Here is an 8,734-nt window from a genome sequence, read left to right on the forward strand (position 1 = left end):
CCCAAAACACAATACCCATATAAAAGATGGTTACAATGAGTAAATAGATACCCAACATGCCCAGGTGAAAAATTGTGTGCGTCTGTGAAACTGACAAAATTTCGTACCCCAAAAAGTCCATAGATGCCACTTTAAAAGCCCCTAAAGGTCATCAGTTTAGGTATATGTGTAACTATTGGCCCTAGCATTATTACTCTTACTCTGAGTGCGCAGCGATACCCAACATGTGTAGCGAGATTCTTGTTTTTGTGTGCAGGCGCACCCGATGCGTTACCTGAATATGCGCATGCGGGGGACTTTAAACATTTTTTTCAAATTATTTTTACATTTATTTAATTTAATTTTAAATTGTTAACATATAGGAGGGCTTACAAGCCCCCCGTGTGATAGCAAATTGGTGGTGACAGGTCCTCTTTAAGGTGATACTGGGAGTCCGAAAGACCCCTAGTGTCACCATTGCACTTTAAATAAGCTATTGAAGAGCAGATCGCACTTCATCAGCCGAGCATTGACAGCTCAGGGACCGTTAGTGATGTAATCTGCATCGCTCCCGGTCCCATAGAGTGGGGAGGAATTCTATGAACGGATGTTTGCTGCTCTTCTACCCAGCTTCCCGCCGGCACCTGACATGTCAGTCCCGGGCCCGCAGGAGGGGCAGCAGAGCCCCGGAAACACGGTCAGGGTGTTGGGCACTTTATCGGCGCGTAAAAGTGATCTGGCGGCAGCTGTCACCAGAATAGACGGAATAAATGTCAGTCAAAGTACCGCAGCGCTGAATACTGAAAAATGGCCTGGATGGGAAGGGGGTTTAACACCGCGGATGTCAACTGGTTAAGGTGATACTGGGAGTCCGAAAGACCCCTAGTGTCACCATTGCACTTTAAATAAGCTATTGAAGAGCAGATCGCACTTCATCAGCCGAGCATTGACAGCTCAGGGACCGTTAGTGATGTAATCTGCATCGCTCCCGGTCCCATAGAGTGGGGAGGAATTCTATGAACGGATGTTTGCTGCTCTTCTACCCAGCTTCCCGCCGGCACCTGACATGTCAGTCCCGGGCCCGCAGGAGGGGCAGCAGAGCCCCGGAAACACGGTCAGGGTGTTGGGCACTTTATCGGCGCGTAAAAGTGATCTGGCGGCAGCTGTCACCAGAATCGTTTCTATTGTAAAGCCGACAGCCGGCTTTACAACTGTAAACAGAGTTCAACCGTGAGTCTGTTTAAACTGGCCCGCTGTCAATGACATAATATGTACGTCACTGCTTGCGAAGGGGTTAAGAAAGGTGTAATGAAAAGGGATACAAAAGCAGAAAGGTGAAGCTCTCAAGGTGACAATACGAGACGAGGAAAAGACAGGAGGCAACACAAGAAAAATCAGTAGAGGAATACGGGCTTGTTCACAGCGAAAGCGTGTGCGTTCCAAAGCGGTAGCTGCTGGAACGCACCGCAATCTCTGAGAAACTTCCCCCCGTGTTTTGGGGCAGGAGGGGGCGTGGCACCGCTCGCAGTGTGATCGAATGCGTGGCAAAACTTTGTCAGCATTCCGTTCCACTGCAAACGCAAAAAATAGGGCAAGCAAGGTAAAAAAATATAGAAGCAAAAAGGTGAAACTAACGGGAAAGCATAAAAATACAACACAATGGGGTCTATTCACAAAAGGGTGAAGAGTTTGGGGAAGGCAGGAGAAGGGAACAATCTAGGACAACATCGCTGAACTGGAAAGGGAGCTGAATTGGAGAATTTTTCCAGTTCAGCGATGTTGTCCTAGATTGTTCACTTCTCCTGCCTTCTCCAAACTCTTCACCCTTTTGTGAATAGACTGCAATGACGGAATAGAAAAGCAACTCCATACGTGGGGAAAGCACTGAAATGCACCACAAAAAAAGTGGGGAGACAGAAATGGAGTAAGAAAAGGGGGTTTAGGTCAAGGATAAGATGGTAATAAATCAACACTGATAAACAATTTTTACATGATGTATAGCAGGGGTGCCCATTAGGTAAATCGTGATCCAGGAGGATGAGCCAGGAGAGACAGCCAGGAGGATGAGCCAGGAGGATGAGCCAGGAGGATGAGCCAGGAGAGACAGCCAGGAGAGACAGCCAGGAGAGACAGCCAGGAGAGACAGCCAGGAGAGACAGAGCGAGGGAGGGGTTTTTTCGTCGGTAGATCTCATGTAGCTCGTCATTTGAAAAGTAGATCTTAACACAAAAAATTGTGGCCACCCCTAATGTATAGACTATAAGAGTGAAAGGAAAGTCAGATGTGCAGCCATGACCCAACAGATTTCAGGATTGTGTGCCAGCTACAGCATCTGGCCACAATGTTCCCTGTGTTCCACATCAATGCCTGCGGTCCGGTCAGAAAAAATAGTGCTTGCAGCATTTTTTCTGACTAGACCGGACCGCAGGCATTGATGTGCCTTGCGTTCCCGTACGGCCGATCGCATTGTGGCCAGAGGGCGTGGCTGTGGTGCCAGTCACTTCAACACGCCGCCGCGCCCCCTCGCACCCCACAACAAACTGAGCTAGCTGCAATGCGATCCAATGTGTTCCGGACACAATAGCGCTGAAACGCACGGAGGATGGTAAAAATGAAAGCTCAGCAACACTGGTCTCAGAAACACAAGTCCTCATTTTTGGTGTGGAGAGCATACATAGGTTGCCACGCAGAACCAAGTTAGGCCTCATTCATCCCTGTGTGTGTTGTAAGGTAGTCACCGCTCCAAGCTCACTCCTGTGATCGTATTGAGATTGTAGTCCATCACAGGAGCGAGCTTGGAGCGGTGACTACTTTACTACACACACAGGACCATGGGAAACAAAAGTAGCCACCCTCCAGAAGGAAGGACAGTGTCAGCCTCATTTCAGAGATGATTTGAGGATCTACAGCCGAGTGATACACAAATAAGATACATTGTTGTAAATAGTTAAGGTCCTTGATGTATTTTTAAGATTTAACTCCTGAGCTTAGTGTCACAATTTACACCAACATTAGATCAGCCTGTACCTTTTATCACAATAAGGAGTTGCTGATCCGGAGTCCTCAGGCTAGGTTCACACCTGATTTATCACGCAAAACACAGATCCACATTGAAGTCAATGGAGGCTGTTCACACCTTTGCGAAATGCCGCGCAGACGAAATCGCCTGTTGCGCAAAAAAGGTGCAGGAGCTATTTTTGGTCGGTTGTTGCGCGGTTTGGGTCTCAGACATCTCTGTGCATTGAAAACCATGCGGTTTTCAAACAGTCGCACAAACGAAAACACACGACAACTGCGTAAATACTGCTCGTCAGCTCAGTCGCCTAGGTGTGATCCTAGGGGGATTATTTTGCTCTGCTCCCCACAGAATACAACATTGTGACATTTTAGGAAGTGACCAGGTGCTGATCACAGACACCGGAAATCGTATTCTATCACAGCCAGCATCCCAGTCAGAGTAGATGGTGACTCTGGATGATGCCTGAACAAAGATGGCTCCGTCCTTCCGTAGAGGAAATCAGATGAAGTCATTGTCAGGAGTACAGCGACATCAGAGGTCACACCAGTGACACACCTTCCCTTGGCATGCTTGCCTTTATCATGAAAATATATCCGACGTTCGGCTCTCTGTGACCTGCCTGTAGGCGTAAGGGTCTATTCACACCATAGCACATGCGATAACGCAGTGTGGCGTATTGAGAGGCGCTAAGTTTGCGCTGGTGAACGTTTTTACGCACGCTGAGCTGCACTACACATTTTTTTCTATTACGTTTTTGTTTTTATAGCAACTTAACTTTTTTGCGGATTGCATTTGTGCGCGTAGGCAGGTAGAGCGCGCCCTTTTTCAGCACGGCTAAACGTAGCGCAATGCAGCACACGGCTGTGAACTGGCCTCATTCATTTTCATGTATTGTATGTAGTTGTGCGTTGGGAATGCGCTGAAAAAACACATCCCAACGCATCCCTTAGATAACGGTTGGCGTACGATCATTCTCCACGGCCTCAGGGACCTGTCACACCATCAGGAGTGCGTTCCAGTGCATTAAGCCTCTGGAACACACTGGAACGCAACCCCGCCGGCTCAGATCTTTTGGGGGCGTGGCTGCGGTGTCATTGAGTTTAATGCATGTGTGATCGCTGGCACCCGAACACGTGGTACATTAGTGCCTGCGTTCCGGTCCACTGCGATCTGCAAAAATAGTGTGACAGGGCCCTAAAGATCTGCGATCACTGTCACCATCTGATATGGTAAAGATGAACATACGCGGTACAATCTGATTGCAGAACTGCCAACTACTCTGCAGTGCAGGACCCTGACTAACGGCAATGCTGAATGCACAGTCTAGGCAGATCCACCTACAACCAGATTGTAACATGTATGGACGGATTTGGGGGATCAATACGGATCAGCAGAGAAAAACCATTACAGACCTGCAACCATTCCCTACTCTGGCCATGATCACACTATGAACGCTTCACACGTGGGCCCTTAGGGGGGGCGTCGGATAAGATTTGATGTGCTTAAAGAAGAACTCCGGGCAAATAAAATGTTAACCCTTGCAGTAGGCTACACCATCCCCCCACACTGCAAGGGTTAAGTGCTTGTTTTGTCTAGGGCGCTAGATTAACAGTTATACTCATCCAGACCACCATCCCGGCTGGCTCCTAGACCGGTCCATCCAACCTCGATCCCTCTCTGCTCCAGCAATGGTATGTCCCTCTGCATCCTCACGTTCTATACACTGTACAGGACCTTAGACCGCCGGAGCCGAGGAGGAGATCGGCTGAAAGGACCAGTCTAGCAGCCAGATGGAATAGTGGTTCGGGTATAATTTTATTTAAACGAGCACTTAACCCTTACAGTGCAGGGGAGGGGGGTAGCACACTACAAGGGTTAACATTTCACCTGCCTGGAGTTCTTCTTTTAAAAAAAAAAAAAGGTATGGCATGGTTTTTTTTAAGGGCACCACAGTGAGATGCGGTACGACCGCATTGCCCATCATAGTGCCCATAGATCCTCATGAAATGTCACATTTCAATAAAGTATTAAAAAAAAAAAAAAAAGTGCAATGAGACTCAATTGAGTGCACATCAGCAGCCATGCGATTGTTTGCCAATGATGGTGTGAACAAACCCTTAGGACTGATTCATACCTGCGCAATTGTGCACATTTGCCACGCGGCCCCATCGATTTCAGTGGGGATATACCCACACAGCAAACAGCCTCCTGCACCATTATGTGTGTGCACCATTATGTGTGGCACGCAGGACAGTTTTTCTGACGCGTTTGCGTGTGCGGAAACCTGCGCAACTTGCCAGCCACGTTTGGGGTGTCATTAGAAATGAATGGCAGCACCAGCGCATTTTGCATTTGTGCACAGTTCCACGATCGCACAGTGCGCAGGTGAATACCAGGCCTTACACAGTGTGATGACAGTGAAGTGAGCGATTAGATGCTGACAAGAAGCTTAAAGAGAAGGAATAAACATTTTTTTTTTAAATTACTATAAGTCATGTGACCTCCATCTCTTTCTCCCAATACTGGGGGTGCAGCAGAATGACACCTCCACCGGCATCATAACTAAGGCCCTGATTGGTGGAGAGCATGACAGCACTGCTAACCTCTAGTCAGGGTTTATGCAGCGGCTGGGCAGGAATGCAGGCCATGGGAGTGCTGTGCGTCTGCTTGCCGTCCTGATATGGGAGCACCTACACAAGGGTGACAACACCGCTGCTGCTGCCTTGCAGCCAGTGTTGTCATCCTCCTAAAGGAAGTGCTGCTGCTAGGGACAGGATAAAGATATTTTCCTCTAAATATCAGTATAAAGAGGATATGCTGGGGAATGAGGGGTGGAAGGCATAAGAGCAGCGATGTATTCATGTTTTCAGGTAAACATACATTTGAAGTGCAAGCAGAGCGTGTCAGAGAGCCAACACAAAGGAGCAGAGGATCGCACCAACATGAGAAGAGACACAAGCAGGGGAAGAATGAACAGAGGGGAGCACTGTGCCAATACAGGAACAATGCAGGCGGGGTGACACCGGACATCTCTGCGGTACCAGGGAGCGGGGTGACGCTGTGCGGAGCTCTCTACATACCGGGGTCCCGGGCGCGAGTCTGCCTTGTTTTTCTCCGCACGTCTCGAGCCCCGCAAACTTCTCTGTGCCCTGCAGCGCGCTCACGTGAAGGGGAGTTACGCGCGTGACTCAGCTGCTCCTACGCATGCGCCGCGAGTGAAGGCGAAGCCCGGACGGCCATCTCTTGAGTGGGAACCCAGAGCTTCGCACATGGATGGTAACGACGGGCAAGAAGGACACGTGACTAACATCATGGGGGATGGACCTCGTCACTAGACAGCCAGAGGAGCGTGGCCAGACCCCGGAGGTCACAGGCAACATTGTAATAACAGCTCTGCCTCTTCAGCACCTCATCCTCTAATTAAAGTGCTAAAGAAAGCAAGCTTGCTGTGCACGTAAACACGACTGCCGCTGTGGAGGCAGCTGAGTTTCATGCGGATGTACATAGAGATATGTTAATTGCAGGATTCTGTGCTATTTTAGTTCGTGCTGCTTTTTCTGCGGTCTGAAATAAATGTGAAGCAGCATAATTAATGATCGTTGTATAAACACCGAGCCAGTGAGAACGTTTACATTCACACTTCCGTCAAAAACATTCCAGATCAGTATGCCATGTGAGGGCATTCTGCAGGCTTGCCATACCTGGCTACAGTGGCTAGTGTGGTTCCCCAATTTTATGGGCCTTTTGCAGGAACCGTCCTGGCTGCTCATGCTGGAAGGCCTTTACGTGTGGAGTTGACACCAAAAATAATAGCAAACGTTAAAGAGCGGGAATTGTAAGAATGAGCCCTTGCAGTGGGCCTACCCCGGCACTGCAAGGGTTAACTACTCGTTTTGGTCTAGGGGCGAAAATAAATAAGAAATACCTGATCCTCGGTCCCGCTTGGCTGCTAGATCAGTTCCCACAGCCTCTTCTCACCCGGGCTCTGACAATCTAAGAACCCCTGATGTCATCACTTCTAATGCAAGTGTATTAGATGTGAGGACACCGAGGGACAATCCACTGCCAGAGTGGAAGGGGAGAGAGCTGACCGCCGCAGGACCGAGGATCCGGTGAGTATATCTTATTCCAGCCCCTAGACCAAATTGAGAATTTAATCCTTGCAGTGCAGCGGCAGCTTCACTGAAAGGATTCATTTTTACAATTCCTGGAGTTCCTCTTTAAAACAGACCATTATTTATATATTAATTGCAGTTCACCTCCTTCTGGTCTACATTTGACCTGCAGTTGAGCTATTTCTGGTCTACATTTGACTTCTAGTTCACCTCAATGGCAGACATCCCGACTCTCCCGGACGCTACGGGAGTCTCCCGCTACCAGATATCGGCTTCCGGTCGCCCCGGAGAGAAACACTTTCTCCCGGAAAGGTTTACTCTGCTCGAATAGAGTAAAGCCCGTGACATACTGCAGGCGAAGTGGCACTCCTCACAGGCGAGCGACGACTCGCGGCCCTTTGCGAGCAGTGTGTCTAGAGATTCCCGATCCCCTGCTCTGCCCGGCGACAGCGTGCGAAGGGCAGCGTCGAGAGATGAAAAAGTTCATCTCCAGCCAATCACAGCGTGCGATTCCTTGAAGGCATCACAAAGCGGCAACACGCAAATAGCCTCTGTCACTCAGTTCTTCTCTGTTTCCAGTCCTGAGGAGAAGTTTGAGTGGTATGTTCTATTCAGAGCCTAGTGCTATTCTATCCAGCTGTTATCTAACTTTTTGAAGAAATATATATATATATATAATATAACACACTGACCTCTTCGCTGTGCATCACACTGACCCTGCACTTTGCGTCACACTGACCCTGCACTTTGCGTCACACTGACCCTGCACTGTGCGTCGCACTGACCTCTGCACTGTGCGTCACTCTGACCCTGCGCTGAGCATCACTCTGCGCTGTGCGTCACTCTGACCTCTGCGCTGTGCGTCACTCTGACCTCTGCCCTGTGTGTTACATTACTGACCTTTGCGCTGTGCGTAACATTACTGACTTCTGCCCTTTGCGCTGTGCGTAACATTACTGACTTCTGCGCTGTGCGTTACATTACTGACCTGGCGGAGTTAAGTCCGGGGCAGGGTAGGGGTTAGGTGGGGCAACTGGTGGCAAGTAACTTTTAAGGCCTGGCTAGTAGCTCAGGACTTATACATACAAGCATTCAGACGTCTGTAGAGATGCCCGATCGCTTGTAACCGTGTGTGCGCCCCCTCTCCGTTGCCGCCGCTGCTGGCGATCCCGAGCTCCGCTGTGCCCAGACAAACTACAGTGTAGACAAGCTGCGGTGCGAAGTGGAAGGCTGCGATTCTTTCGCCCCGCCTGCAGTGTGTCAAGCCTTTCAACCTTTCCCTGCTCTTTTTCTTTTTTTTCTGACATCGGAGCCGCCGTCAATCAGCAGAGGGGGACCTAAATTTCTCCATCAGGTCCTCTTCTAGTGATTGACAGCAGCAGAGGGCGGGTGCAATAGCCAGCTTGGGAACCATGCCCATAGGAAATAATGGGATTTCACTTGTTGGGCGTTTTACAGCGCGTAGATCAGCGCTGTAAAACGCCCAGGTGTGAACCAGGCCTTAAAGCTGGCTATACACAGCTACATTTCTCTCATTCAGCCTGCTGGCCAAACAGGGAAATCAATTTCCCCATCCATGCTAAACAGCGAGGAAGAAGGAATCTACACTGCTGGCTATTGT

General features: G+C 49.3%; 1 protein-coding gene across 2 annotated transcripts in view; it reads right to left on the reverse strand.

Moving 5' to 3' along the window:
* The window catches only part of PRPSAP1 (phosphoribosyl pyrophosphate synthetase associated protein 1), a 43,054-nt gene extending 36,902 nt beyond the window's left edge, over nucleotides 1–6,152 (reverse strand). Inside the window, exon 1 of one of the 2 annotated variants that reach the window (XM_018568401.1) lies at nucleotides 6,079–6,152. The gene's annotated coding sequence lies outside the window, so the exon portion shown is untranslated. The remainder of the gene's footprint in view (nucleotides 1–6,078) is intronic. The other variant, XM_018568400.1, reaches the window with a different exon arrangement.
* Nucleotides 6,153–8,734: the final 2,582 nt, after the last annotated feature.

The sequence above is a fragment of the Nanorana parkeri genome, unplaced genomic scaffold (assembly GCF_000935625.1).
Source record: "Nanorana parkeri isolate BGI_ZX_2015 unplaced genomic scaffold, ASM93562v1 scaffold1182, whole genome shotgun sequence".
NCBI lineage: Eukaryota > Metazoa > Chordata > Amphibia > Anura > Dicroglossidae > Nanorana > Nanorana parkeri.